The sequence below is a fragment of the Triticum urartu genome, chromosome 5 (genome assembly GCF_003073215.2).
Source record: "Triticum urartu cultivar G1812 chromosome 5, Tu2.1, whole genome shotgun sequence".
NCBI classification, from domain to species: domain Eukaryota; kingdom Viridiplantae; phylum Streptophyta; class Magnoliopsida; order Poales; family Poaceae; genus Triticum; species Triticum urartu.
The window spans coordinates 509,729,847-509,746,294 of record NC_053026.1 but is presented as its reverse complement, the minus strand read 5'-3'; the positions used below and the strand labels follow the sequence as shown (position 1 = coordinate 509,746,294).

At 44.7% G+C, this 16,448-nt stretch overlaps 1 pseudogene; it reads left to right on the top strand.

The window, feature by feature from the left end:
* Nucleotides 1-569: 569 nt before the first annotated feature.
* Nucleotides 570-1,535, top strand: LOC125507253 (annotated as a pseudogene).
* Nucleotides 1,536-16,448: the final 14,913 nt, after the last annotated feature.

Below are 16,448 nucleotides of genomic sequence, written 5' to 3'. Positions count from 1 at the left end.
GGCGATCTCGGGTAGGGGGTCCCGAACTGTGCGTCTAGGCTGGATGGTAACAGGAGGCAAGGGGGCGAAGTTTTACCCAGGTTTCGGGCCCTCCTCGATGGAGGTAAAACCCTACGCCCTGCTTGATTAATATTGATGATATGGGTAGTACAAGACACTACTGGAACAGGGAATTTGCCATCAGCCAGCTCTTTGCCATCTGCCAGCTGATGGCAAAGAACGTCTTTGCCATCTGCTTAAAAAACAATGGCAAAGAACTGACAGACGGCAAAGAACATGGTTGCCATCAGCCAATTCTTTGCCATCTGCTAGTGATGGCAAATAATCTTTGCCATCTGCCAAAAGATGGCAAAGAGGTTGGCAAATCCTGTGGCCGTCAAGCATGTAACGGTGTACCAGCCCCACCTCTTTGCCATCTGCCAGCAGACGAAAAGATTCTTTGCCATCTGCTGGCAGATGGCAAAGAGATGGGGTTATTTTTTTCACGTAAAAAAACTGTGGGGTTATCCCCTCCCTCTCTCCCCACCCATCCTAGGTAAAAAAAACGACGTTCGCATCTCATCCACACACCACCACCTACCTCCTCCCTCTCCGCCTCCTGCGCCCCTTCCTCCCACCCCTATCCCCATCCCGCTTTGCCTTCCCCCACCACCCCGACCTCCTCGACCTCTACCTCCCCGCCGACCCCTTCTTCGTCCCGGCCCCCATCCCCTCCCCCACGCCTTCCTCCTGCACGACCTCACCGACCGCGTCGCCGTGCTCAAGCTCGCGGCCCACACGGCCGCCCCGCAACCGGCGCGCCGCAAGTACACCTATGCGGCCACGGAGCCCGGCGGCCGGAAGGTCAAGTGGACGGCGGAGGAGAAGCCGCGCGGCGGAGGCCGGGCGCTCAAGTGGGAGGCGGAGCTCGCCTCCCCCAACGACGACGGATTCGAATGCAAGTGGAGGTGGGAGGCCAAGTCCAAGGGCGGCGCCGGAGGCAAGACCAAGACCAAGTGGGGCACCGAGATCAAGGGCAAAGGCTCGCTCGAGCCATGGTCGCATGCCTACACCTGGGAGGAGGACTTCACCACCTCCGACGACGACGAGGATGAGCTGGAGGTCGAGGAGCGCAGGCCGGAGAAGCCCAAGAAGATCAAGGCCGCCGCCAAGGACAAGGAGGATGACAAGAAGAAGAAGAAGCCGGCGAGGACGTGCGTCCAGATCGAGGAGATCCCCGAGGACAACACTGCCGGCTGCAACGCCATCCACAAGGTATGGTACTCAGCACAAAAGATGAGATTTTGGCGGGGGTTTGGGTTCTGTGGCCCGATCTGAATGAAATGTGTGATTTCCAGTAGAATTTCCAATAGATCCAAGTTACCTCTCGCTGGATTTGAGAGAAAATTTGGAATTTTAGAGGATGCTAGTGCCCACACTCTAGATCTGTGCTTAGTACTGGCTATAGATTGACTTAACTCTGCTCTGAATGATATCAGCTTGAGGATTCTGCTCCCTTGCAATGCACTACTATCATATGTGTACTGACCGCCTGATATTTGTCTCTCTTTCTGATGATGCAGTTTAATTAATAGAACATACTAAGTCAACTAATTTGCGACAGATGTAATATTATTTTATTAGTCTAAAGAAAAATTATAACCAAGTGTGATGACTTTTAAAAATTTAATTCTTTTGCGAACATAGTTGTGCGAGCAACACCTAAAGTACTTATTTACTTATATTAAAATTGCATTGTTAATCCAATAATAGATTTAGTTGACAATCATTGTAAATTTTGTACCTACTAAATTCTACTGTTGAAATATGGAAAATTGATGAAATTTTGAGTACAACATATTGGTTAAATAAGTAGCAATACACTGTGTTCATTTAGTAATAGCTGTTCGTTTGGTAGTAGGTTCGGCCTGTATTCCATTTTATTGAGAAGAAAATATAAACATGTATGAATATAGCACAACAATATTTTAGCTTATCAATTTTTTTATGTTCATTTGAAGTTGAAAAATAAAGCTCAAACTAAGACTTGTTCCTATTTGTTTTACTTAAAGCCTAAATGTGTTATGTATCACATGTATATCTCAGGTGTCATGATGCTTAAGTAAAAATCTTAGATCGGACTGATTGTATTTTTTTAATTGAAAGTATGAAATTATGCATGCAAGTACGCATATACATGTCACTGGTTCAGTACATCTGGAATGTCTGCACATTGTGGTCTACAAAGGCTATACCTATTTTGTACTTCTGTTCGGTGTTTGATAAATCATTTTGAGAAGCTACTATTTTATTGTAGTACGCGTGTTCGTCATCTGTGCCTAAAGAGATACCTGTAATCTTGAAAGACTTATGATGCCAATGTTTCGTGAAAAAGAGAAATTCATAATTTTAAGAAGTTTGAAATATAATCTTGTGGATCGTGCTAACTGAAGATAGGGCTACTGAATAGGTCATGTGGATTACTCTGTTGGTGTGTCCTGTAGTCATGTGGTGCAGCCATTTTGATGAAAAAGTGAGTATATATTAGTGTTACAAAATTCTCAAAACACGTTCACGAAATCATGACGGACCATCAGTGGGATAAATCATTTATTCAGTTAATGTAGACATAAGCTGTAACCATGTTATTGCTCAGCAGGCATATTTCTGATGGGTATGCTTATGGCATCTTGATTAATCACTCACGATGCTCCTCAATTCAGCAGCACAATCATGTTCTTGTGGACCTCGTCCTTTTTTTCTAATCAAAACCTAAAGTCACAGAAACAATGTATCAGCTAGTTTGTACAGGAACCACAACATCACTCATAAATTTATAATATCGATATACTGTTTCGAGCGAGTACAAAATTCCATGTACAGACATATATCCATCGGTACTGTAATCTAGCGAGCAATCCATGGTTTCATTTGTGGTGCATATTCTCCTCTTATGTACCATGTGAAAGAAAGGAAAAACGGTGATGCCATACTTTAGGGAATTAATTTCAGTTCCTAAACTTGTCTTCGTGTATAAATGCTCTGAATAAGAGTTCCAAGTGATCAAACTCATGGCATTCATCACCTATTTGCTAAACATCTTTTGGATATCTAAAAAACATCTCAAGCAAAAAAAATCTTGTCAATAATGTCTCCTCAATGTACAAGTATGGATGTGTGTGAACGATACTGTTAAGGTTTTCAGACAATTTATCTCACGATGCTTACATTGAGGGTAGTGTCGAATTGAGACCATCAGATGCTAATTTTTCTCACAGTATGTACCTTGAATTATCTAATTAATGTAGAATTTTCTAGACTAATTATCTTGCTTCACTAGTAGAAAACAGGGCTTTGGTCTAGGCCGGGTCAGCCCATTAGTCCCGGTTCAGTCCAGAACCGGGACCAATGTGGGCATTGGTCCCGGTTCGTGAGCCCAGGGGGCCGGCCGGGCCACGTGGGCCATTGGTCCCGGTTCATCTAGACCTTTTGGTCCCGGTTGGTGGGATGAACCGGGACCAATGGGCCTCGCTCCTGGCCCACCACCATTGGTCCCGGTTGGTGGCTTCAACCGGGACCAAAGGCTCCCCTTTAGTCCTGGATCAAGTCACCAACCGGGACCAATGAGGTTCCTATATATACCCCTCGCTCGCGAGCAGAGCACCCCAGTGCTCTGTTTTTCTCTGGCTGAGGGGGAGAGGGCTTGGTGGTGCTCTAGCTCACCTCCTATGCACACAAGGTGTTCGATGGAATGCCCGAGCCACACTACTTAAGCTTTCTCCTCTCCAAGCTCGACCTCCAAGCTCCATTTTCCATAATATTTGTTTAGGTTTAGCGGTCCATCACGCTCCGTCCCCGTCTTCACCGCCGTCCATCACCCGCGCCGAGCTCATCGCCGGCACCACCGTGGTGAGCCTCTTGTTCTTATCTTCTTTCTGAAAGGAAAAATATTCTTACTTGTATGTTTACATAGATACTTGTATTATTTTCTTACTTTTATTATTGCATCTTATATAGTGCGATGGTTTTGGTATCCGCCCCCGTCGTCCCTCGTCCTGTCTATAATTCGGATGTGGTATATATATTATCTTTATAACTATTGGTTCATTTATTGTTTATGAAAATTATGCCGACCAACGTGACATAGATTTTATTTATGTAGGATGTATGTGAATCGGAAATGCCAACCGACCCTATTATCGAGAGGTTAAATTTAGTTGAAGAAGAAAACAATTTGTTGAAGGAAAAAATATAAAAAATTAAGGAGGAGAAGATGATATTGGAGTTGCATGTTGTGGATGTCGTCGATGATCACAAGATCAAGATGGATGCAATGCGCTTGAAGATTAGAAAGATTAGAAAATATGCCATTCATACCGAGGCTTGGTATCATTATGCCGTTGGATCAATTGTTACCTTGGTTGCGATTATGATCGCATTTGTTTTTGCATTGAAATGTTTTACATAGTTTCAATGTATTGTTTAATTAATTAGATGCTCTGGAGAGCTATATGTTGTTAGATGAGAACTATGTATGCACTTTGGTTTTAATGTGATGATGAGCTTCTATTAATTTGGACACTTAATTATATATAATGCACGCAGATGAACCGGCAATGGATGTACGGTGACAGACACACCCGCAAGTACATTAAGGGCGTGCATGAGTTTCTCGATGCGGCTGAGGCAAACAAGCAGAATGGTTTTATGTGTTGTCCATGCACTGAATGTGGGAATACGAGGTCTTACTCTAACCGGAAAATCCTCACTCCACCTGCTTTACAAGGGTTTCATGCCACACTATAAGTTTGGACGAGGCACGGAGAAATAGGGAGTTATGATAAGACGGAGAAGAATGAATCTCTTGAGAGCGAATGCCTAAAGAAAGACCGATATCGTATACAACTATGGTCAAGCCTCAAAGCAGATATAGATGCACTAAAAGACGATGAAAACTACGCTGAATCATGCAATCAATAGCACAGCGAATATACTGAGAGTGTGCGGGGAGAGCGACATCATCAAGCTGGTGAGTGACGGATCATAGAGGATTAGCACTCTTCCATCTGTACAGACACGATCGCATGCACCGAAATTATGATCAGCGCAAACGGTAATCCACCAGCTTGCTGAAATCGATAGAATGAAGACGCTAGACGGATGCCCCTGATTGGATTACGAGATATGACCCTTCTGCATTCTCGCCCTTCGTGTACAGTCACTCGTGGCGATCGTTCGCAAAGGTCGCCAACACCACATTGCGATAAGCTCAATACAAAGAAGCTATCGAGACTAAGCTGAAGCTCTCGTATCTGCGATGTTTATTGAAGGATCACAAAAAAGTGGTTATATCCAATGGCTCTAGGAAGAAATGGACAACGAACAGAATGAGATCAGTCGATGACCACACGCGATTGCCATTGCGAGAGATATCTAAATACGAGAGCGCATATTCGCGCCTGCAACAGTGAAGGATCATGACGGAAATGGCGGATGAGCATCGACAGAAGGATGAAAGAAGCTACGGTAAAATACTGAGAAGAGAGTCTAACCAAAGCGATTAGAGACGATCATTCGCCATTATCGAAAACTATAATTAGCACAAAGTCTTGACCCAGTAATTCACACACAAACATACCACGCAAGATAATAAGTTAGTACGCAAGGCAAGAAAGGTCGTAAACCCTCTTAGGATGGACGTGTGATGGTGACAGATACTGAGTTGCATTACGTGGCGCCTATATGAACATTGGCATTCGCGCTATCCTAAGCAGGACACCAATCCTACCTACGCGTAGTCACTAACAACAGATCCACGAACTAGTTCCTAGTGCTGGTCTAAAGTTGCGTGTGCATTTGACGGATATATATAAACCGTCACTTAAGGACCCCGCTGCAATTTTGTGCATGATCCAGACAAATGACCCTGGTGATGGTTTGAACTGCGAGCCGCTCAAAGCCTACTAAGAGGGCCTCGCGATAGGTGAAGGTGGCTATGCTTCTAAAGTATGACATAAAACGATCACGGCTTGAATACGTCGGTCCAGTGAGCAAACGAAGTAGCATACCGCTCAAGTTGTGCACACAATCGAGCGATCCGGAGCAGTCGGAGTGAAGAAACACTGACAAAGAAAAGTACTAGCACGGCGAACAAGTCCTGATGCAACGCACACTTACTTACAGCTGACTCGGTCGGCCTCGACGCCTCAAGCGCATTCGACCAAACAGAGAAGACGCAAAGTAGCTTTGACAGATTGACACTATGAGGATCGCGGCGCGAGCTAGCATTTGCAGTACCCAGAAGATATGACGATGAACGCCATGTTAGCTATAAGTCAGATGCGGGACGGTCATATAGCATTCGCAATCATACCTATCTGTCGGCGCAGCAGTCAGCAGGCAAAGTCCTAGTATCACGCAACGTGGTGACGTCCAATGTGAACTCTCGAAGTTATCAGTTCAATAATATGACATGGAGCCAAACCTTCCTCTTACAGGAATAGAATGTACGGGCTATAGAGACGAGTGCACGCAGAGATCTATCACCGACTACGGATGTCACTAGAGTGAAGTAAGATCCTCTCCATCAAAGATTCCTGCCCGCTGACGAACGCAATCAGAAGCAACCACACACACGACCAGACACAGAACAGGATGCGGCACAGATGCTGACGCTGAGCAGCGGTACTGCGCATTACGAAGAAAAGAGCCCACGACTATAATAGAGGTATCTCTTGTACCCACTCCCGGGAAGATGTATAGGCTCAAGCGAGTGATCACGCTGTGTAATTGAGAAATTCGCCAGACAGATCGTGCAGATAGCGCGAGTGTAGCAAGCACCGAGACGCACGGAGTAATTAGGTATCAGTGTACATACGTGCGGATGAGCACGACTGTCGAGTAAGTTTCGTAGACCAATCAACGATGGCCCGCCTCTCAGTAACCTTTCAGGACAGACAAACAAAGGATACCACGCATGCACGCACTGTTTAGATGACACTGAAAGTATATACCTGGAAAAATGCAGGAAGAATGTGTACCTGGGCCATCGTCGATTTCTTCTGACCAACCATCATTGTCTAAAGAAAGGCAAGCATTTCAAAGGTGAGGCAGATCACCGGAAGAAGCCCGCCATGCGCACCGGTGATCACGTGCTTGCTATGGTCAATGATTTACGCTACGTACTCTTTGGAAAGTGTCCCGGTGGACTAGCTGTTCTGAATGACGCTGAGGGACACGCACCCATGTGGAAGAAGAAATCTATATTTTGGGACCTACCCTACTGGAAAGACCTAGAGGTCCGCTCCTTAATCGACGTGATGCACGTGACGAAGAACCTTTGCATGAACCTGCTAGGCTTCTTGGGCGTGTATGGGAAGACAAAAGATATACCTGAGGCACGGGAGGACCTGCAACGTTTGCACGAAAAAGAAGGCATGCCTCCGAAGCAGTATAAAGGTCCTGCCAGCTACGCTCTTACGAAAGAAGAGAAAGAAATCTTCTTTGAATGCCTGCTCAGTATGAAGGTCATGACTGGCTTCTCGTCAAATATAAAGGGAATAATAAATATGCCAGAGAAAAAGTTTCAGAACCTAAAGTCTCATGACTGCCACGTGATTATGACGCAACTGCTTCCGGTTGCATTGAGGGGGCTTCTACCAGAAAACGTCCGATTAGCCATTGTGAAGCTATGTGCATTCCTCAATGCAATCTCTCAGAAGGTGATCGATCCAGAAATCATACCAAGGCTAAGGAGTGATGTGGCGCAATGTCCTGTCAGTTTCGAGCTGGTGTTCTCACCATCCTTCTTCAATATCATGACGCACGTCCTAGTTCATCTAGTCGACGAGATTGTCATCCTGGGGCCCGTATTTCTACAAAATATGTTCCCCTTTGAGAGGTTCATGGGAGTCCTAAAGAAATATGTCCGTAACCGCGCTAGGCAAGAAGGAAGCATCTCCATGGGCCATCAAATAGAGGATGTTATCGGGTTTTGTGTTGACTTCATTCCTGGCCTTAAGAAGATAGGTCTCCCTAAATCGCGGTATGAGGGGAGACTGACTGGAAAAGGCACTCTTGGAAGAGACTCAATAATATGCAGGGACGGATATTCTTGGTCTCAAGCAAACTACACAGTTCTACAGAACTCTACCTTGGTGACCCCGTATGTCGATGAACACAAGAACAGTCTGTGCTCCAAACACCCAGAGCAGTGCGATGACTGGATTACATGTGAACACATCAGGACTTCCAGCAGTTGGTTGGAAACACATCTCAGAGGTGACAACACTGTTTGTGATGAGTTGTACTTGTTGTCCAGGGGACCATCTTTGACTGTATTGACTTACAAAGGATACGAGATAAATGGGAATACATTTTACACGATCGCCCAAGATCAAAAGAGCACCAACCAAAACAGCGGTGTCCGCTTTGATGCAGCAACCGAGAGCGGAAAGGACACATATTATGGTTACATAGTGGACATATGGGAACTTGACTACGGACCTGATTTTAAGGTCCCTTTGTTTAAGTGCAAATGGGTCAATCTGTTAGGCGGCGGGGTACAGGTAGACCCACAGTACGGAATGACAATAGTGGATCTGAAAAATCTTGGGTACACTGACGAACCGTTCGTCCTAGCCAATGATGTGGCACAGGTTATCTATGTGAAGGACATGTCTACCAAACCGACAAAAAGAAAAGATAAGGAAGCGAATACATCATACGATGAGCCAAAGCGCCACATAGTTGTTTCAGGAAAAAGGGACATCCTGGGAGTGGACGGCAAGACAAACATGTCTGAAGATTATGAAAAGCTTCATGAAATTCCTCCCTTCAATGTCAAGGCTGACCCAAGCATCCTGATAAACAATGAAGATTATCCATGGTTACGGCGCAATAAGCAAATGACACAAGCGAAGAAAAAGTGAAGACTTTCTCCCGCAACTATTATGATGATACCATGCCAACTTTGTAACACACGAACATGCTACCATTGTTCGTTTTGTACATGCACATGCTATGTGGGTGAAATTATGATACCATGCCAACTTTCAACTTTTTCAGAGTTCATTTGAAATGCTTTCATGTCTTATGGTTCGGCCCTCGTAATACCATGACCATTAGTCCCTGGCCCATGCCAACTTTCAACTTTCAACTTTCTAAAACTAATGGCACTAACAGAAAGTTCATAATTTTTCTCCTCGCCCCTAGCCCATGACCATTAGTCCCGGTTTTGCCACAAACCGGGACTAAAGGGTTGGTCCTTGTTGTGGGCAGAGTTTAGTCCCACCTCGCCAACTGAAGGGGGCTCACACCGGTTTATAAGCCCTTCCCTCTCTGCCTTGTTGAGCTCCTCTCAAAGTGAAAATAGATGCCCTAATAGAGAAAAGTTTAACCTAAATTCATAGTGAATTTCTATGAAATTCATAGAAATTTACTAGGAATTTAGGTTGAATTTTCTCTATAAGTGCATCTATTCTCATTTCTTTAGTAAGTTAATCACAAACTTGTGATTCAAACAATTTTCAAAGAATTCAAATTTTAACTATTCAAATTTGAAAACTAATGGCACTAACAGAAAGTTTATAATTTTTCTAAAACTAATGGGACTAACAGAAAGTTTATAATTTTGCTGAGCTAAAACAAAAAAATGCAGAAAACAAAACAAAAAACTGGAAAAAATAGCAACAATAAGTATTTTGTTGTAAGTAGAAACAAAATAAAATAAATAAAGCAACAGAAAGTTTATAATTTTGCTGACCTAAAAGCAAAAAGAATTAAAAAATAAAGCAAAAAAGAAAAGAAAATAAATAATACAGAAAACAAAACAAAAAAACTAGAAAAAAAATGAAAATAGCAACGATAAGTATTTTGTTGTAAGTAGAAACAAAATAAAATAAATAAAGCAACAAAGAAAACAAAAAAAGTGTTTTCAAATTTGAAAACTAATGGTACTAATAGAAAGTTTATAATTTTTCTAAAACTAAAAGCAAAAAGAATTAAAAAATAAAGCAAAAAACAAAAGAAAATAAATAATGCAGAAAACAAAACAAAAAATTGGAAAAAAAATTAAATATAGCAACAATAAGTATTTTGTTGTAAGTAGAAACAAAAAAACAAAAAAACAAAAAAACTGCCACCTACTCGGCACCCACGGCCTGAATACGACTAGAAACCCTACCATGGGCCAGGATTCAGGCCCGCAGGATGCCCAGTAGGCCCACAGGCACACATTGCACGGTTAGGCCCGAAAGCCTCCTTTAGAGAGGAGCTCGAGAGGGAAGGCGCACCGCACCTTATAAACAGGTGCGGCTCCCTCTCAACTAGCGAGGTGGGACTAAACATTTGGGCGCGGGGCAGCACAAGGCCTTTGGTCCCGGTTGGTGGCACCAACCGGGACTAAAGGGGGGCATTGGTCACGGTTGGTGCCACGAACCGTGACCAATGCGCCGTCTATATAAGCAAGACTTGTGAAAAATTTCGTTCAGTTCTTTCATCGCGCCCCGACGACGCCGCTAGGCTGCCCCTTTGCGCCTCGCCGTCGCCGTCGTCGCCCTGCCTCCGACACCGTCCCGCACTGCCCCGACGCCGTCACCACCCCGCGCCGCCCCGACGCCGTCACCGCGCGCCACCCCGCGCCGTCGCGGTCTCTCCGCCCCACCTCTGCCTCACCGCACCCCAGCTGCCCCGCGCCGCCGTCACCTCTACCTCGCTGTGGTCTGGGCCGGCACCGCCCCCCTCTTCCCCCTTTTTTTTGCAAACACATATATGTTTTTTTCCTGCAGATTATATGTATATGTATGAGTATATGTATGAGTATATGATGATGTATGAGTATATGTATGTGCTGAAAAGATAGATTTTTAGAAAAAATACTATTTTTCTGTTGATAATATGATGATGTTTTTTTCATATATGCATTTTTTCATATATGTATTAATTTCTTTAAGTTGTTAGTAGATATCGATTTAAGGTTAGTGCATTTTATCACTGATTTTAGGTTAGTTGATCGATTTAATGCATTTTATGTTTGTTGCATTTTATGTTTGGTTGCATTTTAGGTTAGTGCATTTGCTAAGTGATATTAAGAAAAGAAGGAAAAGAAGGATAGGAAAGAAGAAAATAAGAAGAGGAAAGAAAGAACAAGAGGAGAGGAAGAAAAGGAGAAATAAATTAGAAGAAGAAAAAAGAAGAAAAAGAAGAGGAGAAGAAGAAAGGAATAGTGGAGAAGAAGAGAAAATAGAATTCTTCTCCACTATTCCTTTCTTCTTCTCCTCTTTTTTTTCTTCTTTTTTTCTTCGATCTTCTCCTATAGCTATTCCTTTATTCGAGGGTTCTATAGGGTCGAGGGATCGAGGGTCGAGGGTTCCAGGGTCGTCTAGGGGTCGAGGGTTCCAGGGTCGTCGAGGGTTCGAGGGGTCGAGGATCGCGGAGGGGTCCAGAGAGGTTTCCTAGTGTCAAAGTATTGAAGAAATCCATGGCTTCATCATTAGCCAGAAGTAACCAGGGCATGACGAAGTCCTCAAAAGTTATTTTGGAATGGTGTCCCGGATAGGATAATTTGCCTTTTTGTATGAATTTCAGCAAAGGCCTTCCAAATAACGATATTTGGAAGGTTCTTGCTGAACTTTGTACCAAAAAGCGACTTATCTTATCTGGGACTCTGTTCCAAAATAAATTTGGAGAGCTTCATACCATCATGCACCTGTTACTTTCGCCTAATGATGAAGACATGGTTTTGTTGAATCCTTTGACACTAGGCAACCTCTCGACCCCTCGGCGATCCTCTCGAACATGAGAGGAAGAAGAGGATAAAAAAAGAAGAGGAAGAAGAAAAAAAGAGGAGAAGAAAGAATAGAGGAGTTCTTCTCCTCTATTCTTTCTTCTCCTTTTTTTTCTTCTTCTTCCTCTTTTTTTTATCGGGAACGAGGGTTATCGAGGGTCACCGAGCGGTAGAGGAGAAACCCTAAATAGAAAGTATCGTCGGTGTGAGATACATGTACCGTCGGTGTCGGAGACTACATCCACGTCCCACAAGTGGCGCGGGCTTCAACGCCCACGTCACATGTGGGACGTGGATGTAGTGTTCGAGACCGACGGCCACATGTATAGCACACCCACGATACTTGCTATTTAGGGTTTCCTCTATCGCTCGGTGACCATCGACGACCCTCGTTCCCGATAAAAAGAAGAGGAAGAAGAAGAAAAAAAGAGGAGAAGAATGAATAGAGGAGTTCTTACTCCTCTATTCTTTCTTCTCCTCTTTTTTTTTCTTCTTCCTCTTCTTTTTTTATCCTTGAAGCGTTGTCGAGGCCACCCCAAACCCTAGAGAAGCAGCGTCGAGGCCACCCCAAACCCTAGAGAAGTAGTGTCGAGGCCACTAATTAATATTAGTTCTACGTTTTTGCCACTAATATATCCATAGGTCATGTTTGAATAATAATTGCCATGTTGTCAATATTTGTAGAAACTATGGACACCGCCCGAGACGAAGTACAAGAAGAGTTGTTGGGGGACATAATCGCACGAGGAAGTGATGCCATCTGCTCATTTTTTCTCAACGACACCGATGGTCTCAAAGCAGCTGGCTATGATTATGATGGCTCCGGTGACCTAATGCCGGTGCAAGAAGGAGACCTTTATGACGTCTCTGGTGACCGAACCGAGTCCGACCAGGTATATATATTAGTTAAGCTTTTGCTGACTAATTAAGTCTTTGTTCTTTTTTCTAGCCCTCCGGATCAAGCACAACTTCGGTAAAGAGACGAGGCCCCAAGAAAAAGTTGAGCTCGGATGAAAAGTTTGAGATCATAGCAATCGTGCTCGACGGCCAACCGATTGAACCCCTCCGGACAAAGAGCACATTTGTTGCTCAGTGCGGGGTTTTGGTTAGGGACAAGATCCCGATCAGCATCCAGCAATGGTTTAAGCCGGCTACAGAAGACCCTGAGGTGTCTTATGTCAATGATATGTAGAAAAATGATCTTTGGACTGAGCTGAAGTCAAATTTCACCCTACCGCCAGAGGATAATCCAGAGAAGCTAGTTAAAGAGCAATTAATCAAGTCTTTTGATCTTAAGAGGATGGCAGAACTATTCAGGAGGTGGAAGAAAGAGCTGAATAAGTTTGTTGAAAATAATGTGACACCAGAATTCAAGGGCAGATATGAGAAGATCAAAGATCACTGGCCCGCATTTGTGGCCCACAAGACATCGGAAAAGAGTAAGAAGATGTCGGCGACAAACAAGCAAAATGCTGCGAAGAAGAAGCATCACCATCGCACAGGGTCAGGTGGCTACCTCGTAGCCCGGCCTGAGTGGGCCAAGACTGAGAATGATCTGGTTGATAAAGGGATCGAACCAGAGATAATTAACTGGCCAGACCGTTGCCGGACTTGGTTCTTCGGGGCTGGCGGAACCTTGGACCCTGTAACAGGGAAGTGCATTTGGAAGGACGATCAAATGGACATACCGGTTAGGAAGCTTCAGCACTATATCGAAGCAGCGCAGCAAGGGACGTTCTTTCCAGACAAAGAGAACGACGAGCTCACAATGGCCCTCGGGAATCCTGAGCACCCTGGACGGACACGAGGCACGCCAGGCTCCATTCCATGGAAGGTTGGGTTTCCAGACGCAGGCGGTTACAAATCCCATGAGAGGAGGAAAAAAGTGCAGCAGACCCAAATGCAGGCGCTGCAAGCAAGGGTACAAGCGATAGAGGAACGAGAAGCAAATCGTAGCAAACTTACTACCGAAGCTTCCCCGAAGCTAGCCCACCATCTCACCGGAGAAGCAGCGTGGCTTCCACCGAGCTGCTTCAGCCAGAGCATGACTTGACGGCTCCTGCCAGCTATCCCGTGGATGCTATCACGGAGTCTCAAAATTGCCACCTTATGACGCAATGGATGAATTTGAAGGTCAAGGCGGCTGTTGGCTCTGTTTATCCTACTAAACCCGGCGCAACTTTTCACTGCCGGCCGATTCCAGAAGGATATGCTTGGGTGATGGTGGATGAAATAACAGAGGGATTTGAGGACCTCCAGCTTGACCACCCTACCGGTGAAGGGGAGACTAGGCTGGGGTCTGCTCTGAAGACTTCATGCCTATGGCGGAAGGAGCTCATCAACCTTCCGAAATGGACGCCTCCGCCTCCTCCTCCTCCTCCGGCAAGTCAGGGCACTCCGCCTCCTCCACCGCCACCTCCTCCGGTGAGTCAGGGAACTCCGCCTCCTCCACCGCCTCCTCCTCTGGTGAGTGACGATTAGGGCACTCGACCGGCTCCTTCTCCAGCGCGTCGCGGCACTCCGCCTCCTTCTCCGCCTGCGCCGACGCGCCCGAGCAGCCAGCCTCCTCCTTCTCCGCCTCGTCAGCAAGGACGGAAGAGACCTACCGCCGCTCCGGTTGCTCCGGCGTGTCGTAGTCCTTCTCCTCCGCCTCGTAAGCAAGTAAAGAAGACAACCGCTCCGTCTGCTCGGCCGGTGTCTAGCAGTACAGCCAGAGGCGGGAGGACATACAGATTCGGTCCTTCTCTGAAGACTCCAGAGAAGTTACCATATGAGAGGACCCCGGAGGAGAACGCCGAGATCGCACGAACCGAAGTGGATGACTAGTTTCAAGGGTTGAAAGCAAAGAGACATCCACTTCTAGAGGAGAAGGTAGATCCGGTGAAAGCGAAGCGCATTCTGGCTGCCCTGACAAAACCACCCAAGTCTCCACCGAAAGGAAACTATGAGCGCATTATTGGAAAGGAATTTGCCGAAGCGGAGCGGTCGGGAAGTACTGTCAGTGATCAAAGGCTGAAAGAATGATGAGCTGGGAAACAAATTGCCCAGCTCGGCGAACAAGCGAAGCAATCGTGCCCCCCGCTCAAGGTGCCTAGCGACAACGTCACTAATGATCCGAGGATGGTGCCCGGTTATAGCAATCTTGCCGATTACCTGCCTGACGATGTACATTATGAACCCATGGAGGTGCAGATACAAAGATACGAGTACGGGAAGCCTCTCGTCAAAGATGAAAGATCTCTATCAACGATGATGCGAAGATTGCATGATTGGTACTTGAAAATCTACAGAGAATCTAGGGGGAGGAGTACTTTGTATGTGAAAGTTAAAAAGGAGCATGACCTCGTTGGAATTGAACCGTTGCCTGTTCCATTTGAGGAGTTCTTTCAGTTTTTCAATCAATTGGCCCTCGATAAAACAACGGTCGCCTACTACTGTCTGTAAGTAGTACTACTTCTGTCATTAAGGCTCTCTATATAGCTCAACTCTTTCATTGCATTTATTTATAATAATCCTCACTATATTATGCAGATTGAAGATCACCGAATTGAAGAAAAGACAAGTCGGTGATATTGGGTTCATTAACACATATCTCATAGATGCAACTCAGGTTAAATTTCATGCCGCAGCTACCAAGGCCAACTTGCTACGATCGTTGGTAATAAATGAAAACAAAGATATAATACTCTTTCCTTACAACTTCAAGTGAGTGTTACTGTCTTGTGCGTATTCGGTTTCCCTTATATATTAGTCAAGGTTATAGTAATGTAATTGATGAGTTATGCATGCGTGTGCAGTTTCCACTATATTCTCCTAGAGATTAAGCTTGAGCAGGGACTAGTAACCGTCTTAGACTCAGGACGAAAAGATCCCCAGGACTATGCAGACATGACTCAAATACTCGACAAGTAAGTTAAATCGATCATTATCCACCATATCAGCAACTTTGTTCATTTCCTGATATATCAAGTAATTGTTTTCTTTGTCCGGCAGGGTTTGGAGAAAATTCACCAGAAAAGCTCCGGGACTGCTGAAGGAGCTACAATTTAGACACCCGAAAGTAAGTACTATATGAAGGAAATATGCCCTAGAGGCAATAATAATGTTATTATTTTATTTCCTTATATCATGATAAATGTTTATTATTCATGCTAGAATTGTATTATACGGAAACATAATACTTGTGTGAATACATAGACAAACCAAACATCACTAGTATGCCTCTACTTGACTAGCTCATTAATCGAAGATGGTTATGTTTCCTAACCATAGACATGTGTTGTCATTTGATTAATGGGATCACATCATTAGGAGAATGATATGATTTAGATGACCCATTCCATTAGCTTAGCACCCGATCGTTTAGTATGTTGCTATTGCTTTCTTCATGACTTATACATGTTCCTATGACTATGAGATTATGCAACTCCCGTTTGCCAAAGGAACACTTTGTGTGCTACCAAACATCACAACGTAACTGGGTGATTATAAAGGAGCTCTACAGGTATCTCCAAAGGTACATGTTGGGTTGGCGTATTTCGAGATTAGGATTTGTCATTCCGATTGTCGGAGAGGTATCTCTGGGCCCTCTCGGTAATGCACATCACATAAGCCTTGCAAGCATTACAACTAATGAGTTAGTTGCAAGATGATGTATTACAAAACGAGTAAAGAGACTAGCCGG